The sequence below is a fragment of the Dunckerocampus dactyliophorus genome, chromosome 20 (genome assembly GCF_027744805.1).
Source record: "Dunckerocampus dactyliophorus isolate RoL2022-P2 chromosome 20, RoL_Ddac_1.1, whole genome shotgun sequence".
In the NCBI taxonomy this organism is placed as follows: domain Eukaryota; kingdom Metazoa; phylum Chordata; class Actinopteri; order Syngnathiformes; family Syngnathidae; genus Dunckerocampus; species Dunckerocampus dactyliophorus.
Window position 1 is genome coordinate 3,532,189 of NC_072838.1, and position 19,957 is coordinate 3,552,145.

The 19,957-nt window shown below is 45.3% G+C and overlaps 1 protein-coding gene across 1 annotated transcript in view; it reads left to right on the plus strand.

Annotated features, from left to right (window-relative positions):
• The window catches only part of sdc3 (syndecan 3), a 47,447-nt gene that overhangs the window by 549 nt on the left and 26,941 nt on the right, over positions 1–19,957 (plus strand). The gene's annotated exons all lie outside the window — the stretch shown is intronic.

A 19,957-nucleotide genomic window follows, 5' to 3' on the forward strand; every position in this document is an offset into this window, starting at 1 on the left:
GGTCCTTTTGTGTGCTGCCGTGGTTTGTGGTGTCTGTGTCACCAGTTCACATCCTGCCGTTAATTCGGTGGTGTGGTGGCGGGGCTCGAACCCACTTCTTTACACGCTTGTGTGTGTGTGTGTTGGGGTGTGTGTGTGTGTGCGTAATTGTGCAGCAGTGCGTCTTGGTGGGTGGGTGGGGTGGCACAGCATCATTATATCCACGCGTGGAAGTGTGCAAGTTAATGCGGCTCGTGCACGGATGGATGATGTCATCGGGAGTCGCGAAACACCCCAACACCACCATCACCGTCACCATCACCATCACCATGCACACACCTCTTCTCTGGAGCCACTCCGAGATGAACCCCCCACCCCTTCCACACACACCCCAACAGCGCCAGCAAAACACGCCCACATCTTCCGTTACCGATGAAGCCAGATTTGTCCTATGGTGATGAAGAGGAGGGAGGAGGAAGGCGGAGGGAGGAACACCAGTGAGCCATTGAGAGAATGGGAGGCGAATGACCAAAAATAGCCAAAATTCAAATGTAGTTCTGAACGTGTCTGTCTAAACATAGCGTTAGTGCATCACTCGTCATCTATTTTTATTTCCCGAGTGTCTTAATCATTACTGATGTGTGTCTCCCCCCCCCACCCACCCACCACACACACGTTCCATTTTGGGAACAATGGATATAGGAATAATCTGTTCGGGGGGGGGGGGGGGGGGGGGATTGTGGGCATGATAAAAGCTTTATGAAGTGAAAACGCCATGTTTTAACCAGAGGTGGAAAGTAACACATTACTGTAGTGGAGCACAAGGTGTACGTGTACTTTAAGTGTTCTTTAAAGTACTGTAATTAAAAACAACACAAAGTCAATGATGGGCTGCTACTGCTTTGACTGGAGTGCAGTATTCTAGTACTCTTCATACTTCATACTTCATTCTAGTACTTCTTCCGTAGTCATTCAAGTGTAAAAAGAAGTTAAGTCCTGTTATTTAAAAAAAACAAAAAACGCCTGCACAAAGTTACGGGTTTGTTGAAAAAACTGGCATATTTTGCCCAACTTTAGCGCTTCCACCGTGCGTGAAGGGCGGTTTATTTTGACGTTAGTCGCGTTAGCATTAGCTACTTAGCCCAACTGAATGGAAATCCTTGTTCAAACAGACAGCGGCGTACTATAGCGTGAAATGTCGGGGGGGGGGGGATTTGTGCGGTTTGTGCTCTTGACCTCCGTTGAAGTGCTAAAAGGTTTTTGGCACAGGTCGTCGACTGTCAGCGCACAAACACACACGCACGCAGGGATCTTTAGTGGGTCAGTCGGTTAGCGTTTGCTTTGGCCTTGAGTTGAACTAATCTGTCTTCCTGTGTGCAGATGGGGACAGGTGTGCATTGCAGGTGTTGAAGTGTTTGTGTTCAACACAGTTTTTGAACACATGCATTGTGTGTGTGTGTGTGTGTGTGTGTGTGGGACTACTTCCTGTTATCCCAACTTCTGATATCATATCCGGGTGTCTGTGTTTTTGCACCATTTTCCCACAGACATCTGTTGTGTTCTAAGGATAGCCATGTTTGTGTGTCTGTGCAACTGTGTGTGTGTCATCCTTCATGAGAGCACTGATTGTCCATCTGTGTGTGTGTGTGGTGTGTGGGGGGGGAATCTCCCCATGCCAAGAGCGTGTTCTGGCCAGGCCTCACTCGGCGATGTGTGCGCGGCGTGAAGGCGTTGTGTTCCCGCGGATGGCGTTTGAATGAATCAGTGTTCTGTGCCCCCTCGAAGGGCGGACAAAGCTTCCCATAGAGAGGCCAAGAAAGTGAGAAGGAGCAGCAAAGATCCCGAGCAGCTTGAGCAAGGAGGTGGATGGAGGGAGAGTGTGGAATGCGGGGAGGCAATTTGACGCAGGAAGTGGGTCCTGGAGGACAAAGTCGTGCCCCCCCAACACACACACACACACACACACACACACACACACACACACACACACAAGCTGGCAGGTAGAAAACACCCCGGGGGGAAGCAGTGGAGGTATTTCAGGTGTGTGTGTGAAGGCGTGGGTGGGGGTCAGCTTCCTGTGGAGGGAGGAAATGAAAGAGATGAACGTTCATATCCTGAGGTCAGCATGGATGAAGAAAGGGAATAATGACAGCTTTCAGCCTGACTTGAAGAAATGAATAAAGTCATTTATGTCTCCTGAGAACAGCTCAGACTTTTCTTTTTTTCTTCTCATGACCTCGGCGGCGACCGAGAGGGAATTTCCTATTACTCATCGAAGTGTTTGGTGGAATATTTATTTCATATTTCAGCTTTTCCTCATGACAAATCAAAAATCCTCCCAGGGGAATGACACTCATTGCCGAGTTTCCCATTCATTCATTTTTGGCGGCCTGCCACCATTACATTTGGACCGCCACAGATAGAAGCGATGATGTCAACAACCAAAAAACTTCCTTCTACTCCTCCAGTTTTGTGTCATGGCCAATTATGCAGAACCCACACCATAGATAGATTGCAGTCCTGTGGGAAACACTTCCGTGTGCTTTCATTTTACACTAAGATCATCTTTTCTTTCATCCTCAATCATTTCATTCCTTTTTTTTGCAGTCGGTCTTTAAAAACAGCACGGCGCTTTCATCATACAGAGGATATTTGATTAGTTTTTTCGCAGTCAGTCTGTGAAAACAGCAGAGCGCTTCTGTCATATTGAGGATCTTTGACACGTGTTTTTTGCCATATGTTGTCCAAAAACAGCAGAGTGCTCCTGGTTGTATAAAGGATTCTTTGACTCCTGCTTTTGCAGTTGGTCTTTAAAAACAGCATCGTGCTTCTGCCATATAGAGGATCTTTGACTCATGTTTTTGCAGTCACTCATTAAAAAAGGCAGTGTGCCTCTGTTATATATTGAGGATCTTTGATTAGTTTTTTGCAGTCAGTCTTTTAAAACAGCACAGCGGTTCTGTCAAATTGAGGATCTTTGACTTGTGTTTTTGCAGTATGTCCTTAAAAACAGCACTGTTGATGTCATATAGAAAATCTTTTTTGGCAGTTTTGCAGTAGTTCCTCCAAAATGCATGAGTGCTCTTTTGTTGTATAAAGAATCTTTGACTCCTGTTTTTGCAGTTGGTCTTTCAAAACAGCCGAGTTCTTCTGCCATATAGAGGATCTTTGACTTGTGTTTTTGCAGTCAGTCTTTGAAAAGGGCAGTGTGCCTCTGTTATATTGAGGATCTTTGATTTGTTTTTTGCAGTCAGTCTTTTAAAACAGCAGAGCGCTTCTGTCAAATTGAGGATCTTTGACTTGTGTTTTTGCAGTGTGTCCTTAAAAACAGTGTTCATGCTTATATAGAGGATCTTTGATGAGGGTTTTTTTTAGCAGTTTTACAGTAGTTCCTCCAAAAATGGCAGAGCGCCTCTGGTTGTATAAAGGATCTTGGACTCCTGTTTTTGCAGTCGCTCTTTAAAAACAGCAGTGTGCTTCTGTCATATTGAGGATCTTTGACAAGGTTTTTTCCTGTGAGAAATAACGCTAGTGATATTTTGCCACTTTGAGACTTAAGTCCACTTTCTAACAAGTGACGTAAAATTGATAAAGGCTACCAAAGACGTAAAACCGATACTAGCTTATCATGCTCGCGGCTATGTTTTTGTTGTGTGTTTACATTGAACTGGAACACTTCAAGATGGGACCAGTTGGGATGAAAATACATTTCATCCAGTCATTCATGCAGTGGCGATACAGCGATTGTAGCTAAGCATTTGAAAGGCTGCACTTGCATTATTTATTATGCTTTATTTCCTGACATCAGTGCTTCATTTGGCTTCAGAAATGTTGACAATGATATCATTGATGTGAGACGACGATATCATGCTATGATAAAGGGGGATGCACTTTATACTCAGGCCCAATCAGTGCTGATTGGGCACGTGAGGGCGAAGAGATAACTAATAAATACACTTTATCATATTTTACAGGCTTGTCTTTGGTCTTGCCTGAGCCAACATGGCCTATCTCGGGCTTCTCCACTAATATTTTGCCCTTCTGTTGCTGTTTTTGCTGCCGCTCTGCCCGTCGCAACATCGCCAAAGTTTTGCAACCGCTGGAATGCCCCCCCCCCCCCCCCCCCCACACACACACACACCCAACCTCGTTGTTTACCCGCCAGAACGCGCCTTTTCACCACCACCCCTGCAGCTGCTGGAGGCTTTCCCGCTTCCTCTCATCATCACCCCACTCGCTCGTACGTGACAATGCACATGAAAGGTCGTCATTACGTTATTATCCTATTATCCTACACACACACACGCACACACACGCACAGCATAGCGTGCCACACTTAAATACATCCCATGAGTCAAAGGGAGACGGAGAATGCCGGAGGTGTTTTTTTGTTTTAGGTGGGTCAAAACGGGTGGAGAAATGCAGCTTGTGCAGATACTAAACACACACAGGCTCCCCCTGCAGTAATTGGGAAGCACTACGCACACACACACACGCAGATATTCTCCGGGGGGGGGGGTGAAAATGGAGGCAGTGGAAGAAGGGAGGAAGGAGTGGAAAAAGCAGGAGATAATGAGAGGAGGGAAGGTAAGAATGGAAAAGGGGTTAAGTTAATGGCGAGGTCGGCCATGATGGACGGCGAGGAGAGGATGGTGGGAGGGGAAAGACGACGGGAGGAGAGGAAGGATGGGGGAGGGAGGCTTCCACCGCTCCTTCCCAGGGGAGCGGCCTCTATACCTGCTCTGCTCGCTGCCATCGCCATGACAACCAGCATGGCTGCCGCCATCGCCGCCGCCTTATCGCCCCGCTCCTCTGGATCCCCTCTTTCTTCCCCTCGCTCGCTTTCTCTTCGCCTCCTGTCCATCTGTTCCAACACAAAAGACGGAGATAGTCGTGTCTCACCTCGTGTGTGTGTGTGTGCGTGCGTGCGTGCATGCGCGCTATAAATATAAAGACCAGAAAGGAGCGCTTCCTTCCTACTAACAAATCTTTGTGTGTTTGTAAAGCTTCCACTCCCCGCCAGCGTGTCCATGCTGCTCTTCAAAGTCTGCCGCCTCCCTCCCCCCCCCTGGGGTTTTCCCGCTTTAACCTGCATAATTAGGTTAACGAAGGGCCGGACGGGCGAGGTCACGCCGAGCCAAGAAGCGGCTGGTCCGCAGGGACTGCTGGAACGCAGGCTTGGATGCGACCTTGTCAGTGAATTCATGTTTATTGTGCTTTGTTTGTTAGCAGGATTACACAAAGACCACTTACCTGGGGAGGGAGGGGGTGGAGGTGGGGCAGGAAGACTTGGACGCAGGAAGTGTTCTTATCTTTGCCCAGTGAGGATATTATGATGATATTAATCACAGCATGCAGACAAATGCGGGAGGTGTGTATTTAGGATTGTGTATTTGTTCATCTCGTTTGGAATAGAAGGCGTGTGGTGTTCCTCCTGCTGCGCCGTGTGGTGCGTTTGTGTGTTCTGCTGGGTCAGGAGGTGACGTGGCGGACACAGGAAGTCCGTGTTTACACTTCCTGACTGAGAGGCTTTCTTGTGCAGGTGTGTCCCTTTTTACACGCCAAACGTGACGGAAGCACAGACACACTCCGTGTGTGCGTGTGCGTGAATTATTTAGCAGACGGAGGAGTGAACCAGGTCACCATCTCACTGCTCTAACATCTCCCTGCATCCAGCCATCCTCTCCCTGCATCGCTCCATCCATCCTCTCCTGGCAACCGATCCTCCATCCATCCTCCCATTCTTTGCCTGCGTCCAGGTATCCCCATCCATCCATCCATCCATCCATCCCTTTTCCTTTCATCCATATAGCATCATACATCCATTATCATCCATCCAACCTCTGCATCCATACATATTTCTCGGAATCTGCGTCATCAATTATGTATCGATCCTTTCCTTGCATCCATCCATCATCCATCTGTCCTAACCCTGCATCCATCCATCATCCATCTGCCCCAACCCTGCATCCATCCATCATCCATCTGTCCTAACCCTGCATCCATCCATCGATACTCTTCAGGTATCCATCTATCATCTCTTTGTATCCATCCATCCAACCTTTCTACCCTTTCCATCCATTCCCTCATCCATCATCCGTTGCTCCTCTCCATGTATTCATCATCCATCCATCCATTTTCATTTTTCATCAATCTTTTATCCATACATACATTTGGTAGGTCCATTCATCCATTCATCCATTCATGTGTACATCCAGTCAGCCATTGACTGGTGTGTGGCACCACAGCAGGTCTGGCTGCTTGCTTCATAAACAGGAAGTTGGTAAGAGCAGGCTTCCCACATGTTACTCACGTCCTCTCAATTATTGGCCAGCCACCAGGGAGGACCATTGATCCAATTAATGTGTGTGTGTGTGTGTGTGTGTGTGTGTGTATACACACCCTCTCACAATCAACCTTTGAACTCTTCTTGAAAGGCCTTTTCAAAGACGTCTGCAGTGTGAACAAACTAATGAGCTGTGTGTGTGTGTGTGTGTGTGTGTGTGTGTGTACATTTGACAGGGAGAGTGAGTGAGTGCGTGTGTGTGCGTGCGTGAGATGACAGGCTTCGGCAAGATTTCTGGCCGCTTGCAGCAGGTTCTCTCTCTCCCCCGTCCTTTTGCGGCAGGTGATTCATTGCCTAATCTTTCATTCTAACAGTGGTGGATTAGCTCTAATCTCAAAGGCTGACTGACACCTAGCATGCGTGTCCTCCACTCTTTGTGTGTGTGTGTGTGTGTGTGTGTGTGTGAACATGAGACGGCGCCGGCAGACCCAAATGACTGACAGCTCACACAACAGCAGAACATGATAGTCGGAGGAGCCAATGAAGACTTCACCAATGAGCTCACCTGCCGCCAGTAAAAGGGGAAGTTGGATTTTGGTGCTTTTGTTTTTTTCCATCTTATTGTCTTCGTTCCTCCTTTTTAATCAGTGACTGATTTGCTGCGCAATCGCCGCTTATTTATAAATGGCAACAATTAGAGAGGGGCGGAAACTAATGATGATAATTAAGGAATCACAGTTGTTTGCGTCTTGGTGGTCTTAATTATTGCTTCTCAGGGTGGCTTTGTCACGGCTGCTGAGGCAGCTCAACACCTTCTTTTCTTTTTCTTTAGCAACGCGGGCCGTGACTTTGAGTTTTGGAGATGTGCAAGTCATGAACGAGTCCTTCATACGTGGCGAGTTTTTTTTACTGAATGGGGACTCACGGGTACTCCTCTCCGTTAGCACGTTTGCTTACTCACCCCTGCTAGTGCTAGCTGCATTGAAGAAGTCATTCATTGTGCAACTGTTAGCTTAACTGCATTTGTATAAATGTGTGAACCCCGTGGAAAAAGCAGCACATCTGCTCTGCAAAACAAACAGTTCTCTCGCTCAGTCTGCGAGTTTCACTGACTCACAGGTACGCCGCAAAGACTCGAGGTTCACAGACTCATGGATGCTCGGCGAAGACTTGATTTTCACCGACTCACAGGTGCTCGACCAAGACTTGGGTTTCACAGACTTAGGGGTGCTTGACGAAAAGTTGCGTTTCACTGACTCACTGGTGGTTGACCAAGGCTCGAGTTTTATAGCTCGGCAAAGACTCTCATTTCACGGACTCATGGGTGCTCGACCAAGACTCGAGTTTCAATGACTCACCGGTACTCAGCGAGGACTCAAGTTTGTCTGACTCGCTGGTACTCAGCAAAGACTCCAGTTTCAATAACTCACGGGTGCTCGATCAAGACTCGAGTTTCAATGAGTGGTTGGCCAACACTAGTATTTCACCGACTCACGGGTACTCAGCGAGGACTCGAGTTTCAATGATGCATGAGTGCTCAGCCAAGACTCTCATTTTACTGACTCACGGGTGCTCAGTCAAGACTCGAGGTTCAATGACTCTCGAGTGCTCGGCCGAGACTAGTATTTCACTGACTCACGGGTGCTTGTCGAGCATGTACACCTTGACAGCCGAACTTGTTGTGCACCTGCGAGTTTCTGCACGTGTTCTCACTGGTGACTGGAGTCATTTCATGCAAGTGCGCTGCGTATTTTACTTTTGGTTGTAGTCTGAATTGTACAATCTCTGAGGCGTTGGAGGTTCTTTGGCGGACAAGCAACTTGACACGGACATAGAACTTGGAGAGAAACATTTCCGTCTTGGTATCATTTAATACGAGTTGTTTAGGTTGAAGTGTCATCTTACGTCAAGTCGAGGGTTCCATGATGGATTCAGTCACTGCTTCGCCATCGCTGGCTTCCTCCCGGTCGGAGGCGGCAAGGTGTGAGGCGAGCGATTAGATTTGTGGCGGAGACGGAGCGAGAGCAGATTTGAAGAGAATGAAAGGGGATTGAGGTCAGAGGCAATTGTCGATATGAAAGCAGGAGGTTGTGGCCCCGCCGAAGAGAAGCAGATTGGGAGAGGGACATGGGGAGATGCGGGGGGGGCTCGTCTATACGCAAAGACGGAAAACCCACCCAACTCCTCGGGAGAACCGGAAAGGGGGGGAGGGGCGGCAATGAAAGTGAGCAGAAAGGAGCTGACGACGGGGGGGGGGAATAAAGCAGAAAATGAAGGGGAGATGGATGAGCTGGAGCAGCGGCAGCGTGGTTAGCACCGGCCCGTAAACAGCTTAGGACGGCTGAGACGGATTGAACGCACGGAACAACCTGGACGGGATTACGCCAGAGCGACGAGTCGGGAGCAAGATGCTATCATAACACATACGTTATCCTGTCCGCTCGCTCGCGCCGCCATCGCTGTTGCTGTGAGCGACAAATTCATCAGCGCCTGCTGGAAAAGTAATCTTTGTGCACTCACTACTTCCTGTCCTCAGCCAAGTACTCTTGGATTCTTTACCACTTCCATCGAAAAGCGATAAACGCTTTCCTCGGCTGGAAGGTACTTGTAACAACAACTTGCAACGCCCGACGCGTCGGCCCTACGGATATCTGGGAAAAGGAAAGGAAGGCAAAGTGAGCGACAGGAAGAAAAGCTTGGGGCGATGTCGCTTTGGCGCTAGCTGCTGGCTGGCAGAACCGTCGTTTTCTTAGGAAAAAATACATGAAGCCGATGCGTAAAATTGCCGACAACACGCAATTTGTCGCTCGCGATATTTCAACTTTCTTTTTAAATCTTTAGAAATGTTCTTTTTGTTATATTATGACTTTTACATATTTTGAAATTATTCCCCTATTATGACTTTTCCCCAAACCTAATTTTGCTAAAAATTTTCATAATGTTACAACTTTATTCTCGTAAAATTGCGACTTTTTTTGCATTGTAATATGACTTTTTTTTCGATAAATATTTTGTCTTTATACACGTAAAATTACAGCTGTTTTTTCCATTTTTGCTGTTTTTTTTTTTTTTTTAATATTTCAAATACACACCTGATGAAAAGCTTAAGACCAGTTGAAAAATTGCTAGAATTAGCATTTAGCACATTTGGATCTTAATGAGGTTCTAAGTAGAGCTACAATATGCAAAAACAAGAAGGGGGAGTGACACAAAAAGCATTTTGAAAAAGTCATTGATTGAAAACAACAATTAAACTGAAATAGGCTGTTTATCAGCTGATCAAAAGTTTTTGAGCATCACTCAAAAAATAACAAAAAACTCTCCAAACCAGAACCAAAAATGTTCTCAGTAGGACTCAGTAATGAGGAGCTCCACCGTTCTTGTTCATCACTTCAAAAATGGCTTTGGGCAATAATCTTCGTAAAGTTTCTTTTCGTAATATTATGACTTTATTCCTGTAATAACTTTTTTCCACAACCAAATTTTCCAAAATTGACTATTTTATTATAGCTTGTTTTTCATAATATTGCGACTTTTAAAAAAAAAATAAAATCATAAGATTTTTGTTTTAATATTTCATCTCTATGCTGCTAAAATATCATTTTTCCTCATATCACAAGTTTATTGTAAAATTGTGACCGTTTTTGTCATTCCAATACAACTTGATTCTTTAAATAATTCCTTTTTTCATTCCTGCCGTTTATTCCCATCTATTTCAGACGCCTTCCTGTTCATTTTCTTCTCGTAATTCTGACTTTATTCCTGTATTTTGACTTTATTCTCCTAACACTCCAACTTTCCAAGAAATTACATTATTCATTGTTTTATTTCTCATATTACAACGTGTTTCTATGTTTCGACTTTATGCTCCTAAAATGACATTTTTTTCTTATAATATTATGATGTTATTCTCATACAATCACGATTTTTTCATGTTAATATTTTTTAACAATTGACTTTATTCTCTAAAATGACTGCATATTTTTCCATGTTTGCTGTGTTTTTTTGTAAGTTTTATTGTTGATGTGGCTAATAAAAAGACAACAAAATAGCCCCAAATGGCCCCCAGGCCACACTTTGGACACCCCTGGTCTAAATAAATAGCAACACAAGCGAGTAGCAGCTGTCGGGTGCTAAAGGGGCGGGGCTAGTGTTGCTCGGGAGACAGAGAATGGTCGACACAAAATAAAACATCCTGAAATTTCTTGAATTCATTCATGCTCTTGACTTGGCTAACACAGCTAACATGAGGAAGGAAGCGTTTGAAACACCGGCAGGTGAGGCGGTATAGGCTGCTAGTTGGCTAGTCGGCAGCTGCCAGCCTGTGGGAGCGAGCCGAGAGATCGTAGCGAGGTTGGCTGGTCTTTCTAGCCTTTTCCCTCCCTGGGAGTTTCATTTCCACGTCTTCCAGACTTCCTGTTTTGTCCTCCTGCTTCTGTAAAAGTCGCATGACTGTCATTAGCTTAATTACACACGTGGTAATTACACGCTGCCTTGTGATTCACGTTGATGCACGAGGCCTCAATGTGATTCTCATCAGTCCTAACCGTCTATTTGCGTGCGTGCGTGCGTGCGTGCGTGCGTGCGTGCGTGCGTGCGTGCGTGCGTGCGTGCGTGCGTGCGTGAGTGTGTGTGCGCGCGCGCGTGTGTTCGATTTAGGGCTCGGAAGAAGCCATTGATTAGCCGCTCCTCCAGCTGTCTCGCTCTCCTCCTAACGCACAAAGGCATCGTGGTCCGCGGGGGCGCATTTCTGAGCACCCTTTGAAAAGTTCCTTAGAAACAGGAGAAAAGTTGCAGCCACGGGCGCCACGCCCTCCCGCTGGCCCTGGCAGGAATGAGCCCATTGAGCCAGGATGCAATCTCTTGCACACGCACACACGCACACACCATGCTCCACTCGGGCAGCCACACAAACACAGTCATTGACCCACAAGCCAGCTAGCATACAGTGCTAACTGCAGCATTTTACACAATCGCACATCAATACACCCTGTGCCACTCCCTGCGCCACTAAAACATACATGAAATATGTCAAATCACGCTGCAAAGTACTTATTTTTGGACTGTTTTTGTTACCAGGCTGTTTTTTTAAGCTCAGACCTATTTAAAGAAACACATGTCGTGAAGTCTGACATGTTACTATGATTAAAAGGCACACACTGGATTTTTCTTGTTCTGTTGGCAGATTATTTTGCTTACTTGAAGGTTTCAATGCAGAGTGAAACCTCGGATTTGGTTAATAGTCCTAAAAAGTCGGAAGTGTATAAAAAAACAAACAATTTTTCACATAAATAATCATGTAAAGCCAGTTAATCCACAGATATCAAACTCATGGCCCCCACTTCAGGTACTTCGACTTGCTTAAAGGACGAGGCTCTTTAACTGGGCAACAATAGCCAACACTTACTACAATCACGGTGCACATAAAACATAACCATGCAACGGGTAAGTAAACACGTAGCGCCACAAGGCATGCTGGGAAGTCAAAAGCACCCCTCGTGATGCCACAGTATATTAACTATGTTTTATATACTCTGTTTTTTCATTCTTGAAACCCTTTTTTTTGTACAATCGTTCATGCAAGATCGGCAACGACGGGTGTGTCCAAACTGTGGCGGGGGGGCATTCTAAAAATATAAATTAACAAGAAAATAAAAAACAACAGCAAAAACTGCGCGTGAAAGTCTCATTCATCCACGTCATTGTATTCTCAGGGCGTTCAGTCCACCCCAAGTGGACAATAACACTGCCGTCCCGTACGTCTCAGGCCTATCGGAGAAACTCAGAAGGATTTTGAACAAACGCAACATACCAGTACACTTCAAACCTGCTAACACCTCGAGACAGAGGTTGGTACACCCCTAAGACAGGACGTCTCTATGCTGTCCAGTGCAGTGATTTTTACTTTGGGGAAACCAAGCGGCCACTGAGCAGGCGCATGGCACGACACAGACGGGATAACTCTTCAGGTCAAGACTCTGTGGTCTACCTGCACCTCAAAGACAGAGAGAGAGAGAGAGAGAGAGCACTCTTTTTGAGGACTGAAATGTACACATTTTGGACAGGGAAGAAGGATGGACATCAATGAACACGGGGGGGTCTAGGACACCACCTTCCTCCCACATACAATGCTGTCCTTTCATCCCTTCCTAAAAGCCTCTGCTAAATCAACAAGGTCTACCATCTTGGTGTCAGATGGGTCTATGACCATCATTACATCAGAATGGGATGCTAACGAAGGTGATACCACCCACACGACCATCGTAAACGACCACACTCCACTCATGCTAACAGTCCTCATTTTGACACCCGACCGTTCCTGTCCGGACCTGCTCTTCCTCCAGACGATAAATAGATGAGGATCTTGCACCAGGGTGTCAGACTAGAGCTGTCCTATAAAGTCAGACTGGTGTGTGACCCACCTAGTTTTTGAGCATGAACTAGATTAAAGCTGTCCTATCTAGTCTGACTGGTGTGTGACCCACCTAGTTTTTGAGCATGAACTAGATTAAAGCTGTCCTATCTAGTCTGACTGGTGTGTGTCCCACCTAGTCTTTGAGCATGAACTAGACTAGAGCTGTCCTATCTAGTCCGACTGGTGTTTGTACTACCTAGTCTTTGAGCATGAACTAGATTAAAGCTGTCCTATCTAGTCCGACTGGTGTGTGTCCCACCTAGTCTTTGAGCATGAACTAGATTAAAGCTGTCCTATCTAGTCCGACTGGTGTGTGTCCCACCTAGTCTTTGATCATGAACTAGATTAAAGATGTCCTATCTAGTTCGACTGGTGTGTGTCCCACCTAGTCTTTGAGCATGAACTAGATTAAAGCTGTCCTATCTAGTCCGACTGGTGTGTGTCCCACCTAGTCTTTGAGCATGAACTAGATTAAAGCTGTCCTATCTAGTCTGACTGGTGTGTGTCCCACCTAGTTTTTGAGCATGAACTAGATTAAAGCTGTCCTATCTAGTCTGACTGGTGTGTGTCCCACCTAGTCTTTGAGCATGAACTAGACTAGAGCTGTCCTATCTAGTCCGACTGGTGTTTGTACTACCTAGTCTTTGAGCATGAACTAGATTAAAGCTGTCCTATCTAGTCCGACTGGTGTGTGTCCCACCTAGTCTTTGAGCATGAACTAGATTAAAGCTGTCCTATCTAGTCCGACTGGTGTGTGTCCCACCTAGTCTTTGATCATGAACTAGATTAAAGATGTCCTATCTAGTTCGACTGGTGTGTGTCCCACCTAGTCTTTGAGCATGAACTAGATTAAAGCTGTCCTATCTAGTCCGACTGGTGTGTGTCCCACCTAGTCTTTGAGCATGAACTAGATTAAAGCTGTCCTTTATAGTCCGACTGGTGTGTGTCCCACCTAGTCTTTGAGCATGAACTAGATTAAAGCTGTCCTATCTAGTCCGACTGGTGTGTGTCCCACCTAGTCTTTGAGCATGAACTAGATTAAAGCTGTCCTATCTAGTCTGACTGGTGTGTGTCCCACCTAGTTTTTGAGCATGAACTAGATTAAAGCTGTCCTATCTAGTCTGACTGGTGTGTGTCCCACCTAGTCTTTGAGCATGAACTAGACTAGAGCTGTCCTATCTAGTCCGACTGGTGTTTGTACTACCTAGTCTTTGAGCATGAACTAGATTAAAGCTGTCCTATCTAGTCCGACTGGTGTGTGTCCCACCTAGTCTTTGAGCATGAACTAGATTAAAGCTGTCCTATCTAGTCCGACTGGTGTGTGTCCCACCTAGTCTTTGATCATGAACTAGATTAAAGATGTCCTATCTAGTTCGACTGGTGTGTGTCCCACCTAGTCTTTGAGCATGAACTAGATTAAAGCTGTCCTATCTAGTCCGACTGGTGTGTGTCCCACCTAGTCTTTGAGCATGAACTAGATTAAAGCTGTCCTTTATAGTCCGACTGGTGTGTGTCCCACCTAGTCTTTGAGCATGAACTAGATTAAAGCTGTCCTATCTAGTCCGACTGGTGTGTGTCCCACCTAGTCTTTGATCATGAACTAGATTAAAGCTGTCCTATCTAGTCCGACTGGTGTGTGTCCCACCTAGTCTTTGAGCATGAACTAGACTAGTGCTGTCCTATATAGTCCGACTGGTGTGTGTCCCACCTAGTCTTTGAGCATGAACTAGACTAGAGCTGTCCTATCTAGTCCGACTGGTGTGTGTCCCACCTAGTCTTTGAGCATGAACTAGACTAGAGCTGTCCTATCTAGTCCGACTGGTGTGTGTCCCACCTAGTCTTTGAGCATGAACTAGATTAAAGCTGTCCTATCTAGTCCAACTGGTGTGTGTCCCACCTAGTCTTTGAGCATGAACTAGACTAGAGCTGTCCTATCTAGTCCGACTGGTGTGTGTCCTACCTAGTCTTTGAGCATGAACTGATGAAGCCTGCTGGGATGAGAGGCCAAACGTCTTCTAAGACAACCGGAACAGACCAGTTGCGATCGATTTGAATGCCCTGAGAACGGCAAAAATGGAAAAATAAGCAGTCACTTTGCAAGAATAAAGTGAAGAATAACATAATCTTATGTGGAAAAATGTCATTTTAGAAGCATAAAGCTAAAATATTAAAGGAAGAAAACCTGTCATGTGATGTAAACTATGAATCAAAGCAGTGCAAAGGTGACTATAGGGGTGTTATTTCATGTCTACTGTAGAGGGCTCTAATAATGTTAAAACTCATATTTAGAAAGTCCCAAACAGGTTTCCTATGCTCTATTTGCTCTAAATGTTCCGTTTATTAATATGGAATCCTACTTGGCAGAAATGTCCTTATCACTGCCAGGCCTGGAACCAATTAAGTGCCACAAAGGAGGGATGACTGCAGTAGGAAGAGTGAAGTTGGACTGCACGTCCTGTCCGGATAAGCAAAACGCTCTAACTTCAAAAGTGCCTGTTGACAAAACACAGATTTTTTTAAAATCGAAATAAACATTTTCGACCTTAACTGGTGTCGAAAAAACATACACGCATTCAGTAAAATGTCAGGATGATACCTCATCCTAAAAAATGACCTCCATTTGCTCATCGTCCTGAAAATGTGTAGACGGGTTCTTGTCCTCACGACAGACGGTAATAATATTAATTCATTCATTTTCTATGCCCGTTAATCCTCATTAGGGTTGCGGGAGTATGCTGGAGCCTATACCAGCTGATTTTGGGCGAGAGGCGGGGTACACCCTGGACTGGTGGCCAGCCAATGGCAGGGCACATATAGACAAACAACCATTCACACTCACATTCATACCTATGGACAATTTAGAGTCTCCAATGAACCTAACATGCCTCTTTCTTAAATGAGAGAGGAACCTGGACTACCCGCCTGCACGCACACACAAGGAGAACATGCAAACTCCACACGGAGATGTTCCAGATGTCCTGACTGTGTGGCCAACATGCTAACCACTTGTCCACCGTGCGGCCGGTAATAATAACAATCTACAGTATGTGTGATGATGATAATGTATGTGAGAACACACCTGAGCTCGTGGTATCATTTGTCCTGTATGGACCCGTCAGAATGTCCCGCACAGAGACAAACGTCCCACAATGAAGGTGGCAAATGTGCCACACCAAGATAGAATACACGTGCACATGGAGATGCATGTTTCATAAGGTCATCTATAATGGAACACCCTTCCATGCGCTGAGGCCTGCTGTGTGTGTATGTGTGTGTGTATGTGTGTGTGTGCGTGCGTGCCTGCATGTGTGTGAGAAATATTTCCCCTGGTGTGGGGACACAGATCTGTCTATGGCACTCGTGAGGACAACAAGCACATTGAGGAGGTTTTTAGTTGTAGTAGTTGTGGCTTTGTGTAGTGTAATGTTATATTCCCTGTGTGTGTGTGTGTGTGTGTGTGTGTGTGCGTGCGCTTGCTTGTTTAATCCTGCTGGATTGTCAGATTAGTGTAACAGCTGGCGAGTACAGATATATATCTTTTTGCCTCCATGCCTTTGTGTGACCCCCCCTCCTCACATCATACTGTAGCTCAATGTCCAGCCAATGGATGACTGGATATGTCATCTCCCGTGCTTAGTGTGTGTGCGTGTATGTGGGTGTGCGCGCGCGCGTGTGGCAGTCTCGCGGCTTCAGTCCATTACACACTTCCGAGCCAGCTGATGTGTCACTAGACTCGTCACGTGACCCAGCCCGCGGCCCCGTCGCGCAGCTGTCTGCTCCGACATTGCAAGCTAACGAGCTAGCGTTTGTAAAGGCGGAACAGCCGGTTGGACACACACGTTAACGGCGCTAGCATAGCTGTAGCGAGCAACAGCGCTAACGTTACGGTCACATTTTAACCAGAACATCAACACTAGGTTAGTCTATATGCTAAACTATCACATTTATTATTTATTATTTATTTTAAGATGTGTAGCAAAGCCTGAGGAAGGTAGTTTTTTCTCCATGACGTCATGAAGAGACACAGCTTCAAAATGGGGCGACTGAGTGCCTCGTCTCTACAGTGGAGCAAACAAGTGAGTGAGATGTATTTTAAGATGTGTAGCAAAGCCTTTTTCCTCATCCTGATACCGTGAAACAGTACATCTTCAACAGCGAACGTTTTAGCGTGTTTTTTCTCGACAGTGGCGCAAACAAACGAATGACATACATTTTAAGATGCATAGCAAAGCCTGCGTAAGGCAGTTTTTCCTTCATGACATCAGGAGACGATACATGTTCAAAAGCAAGCATTTGAGCAGGCCTTGTCTCCAAGGTGGAGCAAACAAGTGAGTGTATTTGTCTCACGTAGGGACACATTACTGTTGTAGCATCATTAAGGAGGACTCATAATGGAATGTACGAGTGCATCATGGGGTTGTTGAACACTGAGTGTGATTTCCTTTTCCATGGCTTTTGTCATCAGAGGGAAGAACGTATCATTCCCAAACGCTTCAGATTGGAATCTTTGGCGAGGCAAACTTTAAACAGGACGTGTCCACGTGCAAATTATTGCAATAGTTCCGTGCAGCACTCGCCGCAGACGGCGTAACCACAGCTGGGGGCACGGCGTACGTGTATATTATCCTACACGTTCCATGTCAAAAGGGCTAGCCGTGCATGCTAAGCAGCCGCCAGCCGACCCGGGATTTCCCAACAAAGCTGGAGAGCAAACGGGGGAAGGCGCTGACAGCAGTGAGGAGACGTAACTGGGAATAAGAAGCTGTCACGTTGTGAGCGAACAAGCAGCAGGTGTCTGTGAAATGTTTATCTGGAATAAAGTAGCAGATTTGCAGCACACTATACTGACGGGTTAAAAGGAACGTTGGATGTTATACACTGGAACTTGTCGACCATGTTTTTTTGTTGACGTTTCGCAAACTGGGATTCCTTATTTATAAATTGAATATTTTGACAGTTAGAGCAGAAAAAACCTGTTTACCTCGTTCTAAATATGCTTTTTAACATTATTACAGCCCTCTAGACATTAAACAACACCCCTATAGTCACCTTACACTCCTATTACTCAATATAGTAGACATAAGAGAAAATAAGACATAATATAAACTCACATGTTGGCATTGAGGGAGTTCCTTGTTGTTGTGTTTTAGTTTTCAACATTATTAGAGCCCACTAGACATGAAATAACATCTGTATAGAAACCTTTACCTCTACCCAATAAGCCATTTAAGACTTAAGACATAATATAGATTCACAGATGTTAGCTTTGGGGGAGTTCCTTGTTCTTTTTTGAAGTTTTTAACATTAGTAGAGCCCTCGAGACATTAAATAACACCCCTGGAGTCACCTATTTAAACTCCTATTACTCCTTATAGCAGACATAATAACAGAAAATAAGCCATTTAAGACACAAATAAGACACAATGTAAACTCACATGTTTGTAACATTATTAGTGCCTTCGAGACATGAAATTACCTCCTCTATAGTCACCTTTACACACCTGTTACCCAATATAGTAGACATAATAAGAGAAAATAAGACATAATGTAGACTCACTTTAGCATTGGGAGAGTTTGTTCTTGCCCTTTTTTTGTTGAAGTTTTTAACATGATCAGAGCCCTCTAGACATGAAATAACATCCCTATAATCACCTTTTACACTTCCATTACCCAATAAAGTAGACCTGATAATGAAAATAGGACATCTACTGTAAGACCTAAATAAGACTCATGCTTGTGTGTTTTGCTGTAAATGTGTTGTGGTTTGAGGGGGGCTGAGTGGGGGTGGGGTGGACAGGAAGTGATGTTGAGTTGTAGCTTGGTGTAGCAGGTGTTAGGGATTATTGTGCCTGTTGTGAGATCATTCAAAGCTGCAATAAAAGCCTGTTGCTCCTTCCAATCAAGCCTGGCGCTTGTGTGTTTCACCCAACATTACAGTAACATTACTGACACCCAGCGACCAGTGTGGAATACTACATATCATCACAACTCCTTTGAATTCGTCTTCTGAATGCCTTATATTTGTATTTGACTTCATTTAGCCAAAAATACATACAATTTGCATAAATATGCATATTTTTTAGTAATAATAGGCCGTAATCAACCATGAAACAGCATGATATATGAATTAATATCCACAAACGTAGGCACAAAAGGACCATGTCAACAAAGTTAAACCCATTGTTGTTGCCCATTCTCCTTCACAAGTTGTCGACAACCGCTGATGTCGGCGTGCAGGCGGAGGAGCTTGACTACGTTTTGTGAAGCACAGATGAGGCAGAGTGAAACTTCCAGTTGGTTTCCAGAGTGATGATCATTCCCTCCTTTCTGCACCTGCTCGCCGCCGCTAGCGTGACGCCACGTCACGTGGCACGCATGCAGGGGGGCGCTTGCCACTTTGGGGGGGGGGAAATAGGATTGTGTGTAGCGGCGTTAAGAACGGGAGCTACGCGGGGGTTGCGTTTGATTGACAGGAAATAATGTCTCATTCATTTCCTGGCGGTGTAGCTTGTTTACGTTCATTGGAAGCCTCCAGCGTGAAGAGCTGGAAAACAAACATGCGCGTTCAGTCTCAAGCGTTAGCACTTGTAGTGTGAGAAATATATATTTATATATTTCGTATATATACTCCGGCTTCTACTCAGGACCTCTGGAAGCGTGCAGCATTTTTTAAAAGCGCTAATGAGTGTAAAACTGCACAGCAGGTTTCTTGGAGCAAACACACACTCGTGAACCCCCGCTGCCTCCATTCCTGCACCGCCTCAGCTCTCACACATTCCTCATGGCCAAGCACTCACACCTGGACGGATGATGGTGGAGATGATCCATCTGAGGTCATGCTTGTGTAACACAGAATGGAGTTGGAGAATGTAGGGAACAAGCTCATTTGTTGGTTCCACTTAAGCACAAAGTAACACAGTGCGAAAGATGTAGCTGTTGGTGGACCTGTATGGGCACATGCAGTATCTGGGTAAGTATAGATACAGGTGCTGATCCTAGATACAAATACTCCCTTGGATTTGGATTAGACCAGGGGTGTCCAAACCTTTTTCAGTTTTCAGTGAGGGCCACATAGTGAAAAATGAAAGGATGCAACTTTTATAAAGCAATACATGTAAACATGCTAAGTAGTTAGTGTGTGTATGTGTATGTATATGTGTGTGTGTGTGTGTGTATGTGTGTGTATATATAGTGTGTGTGTATATATATATATATATATATATATATATATACATATACACACATATACAGTCAAACCTGTCTTAGCGGCCACCTGT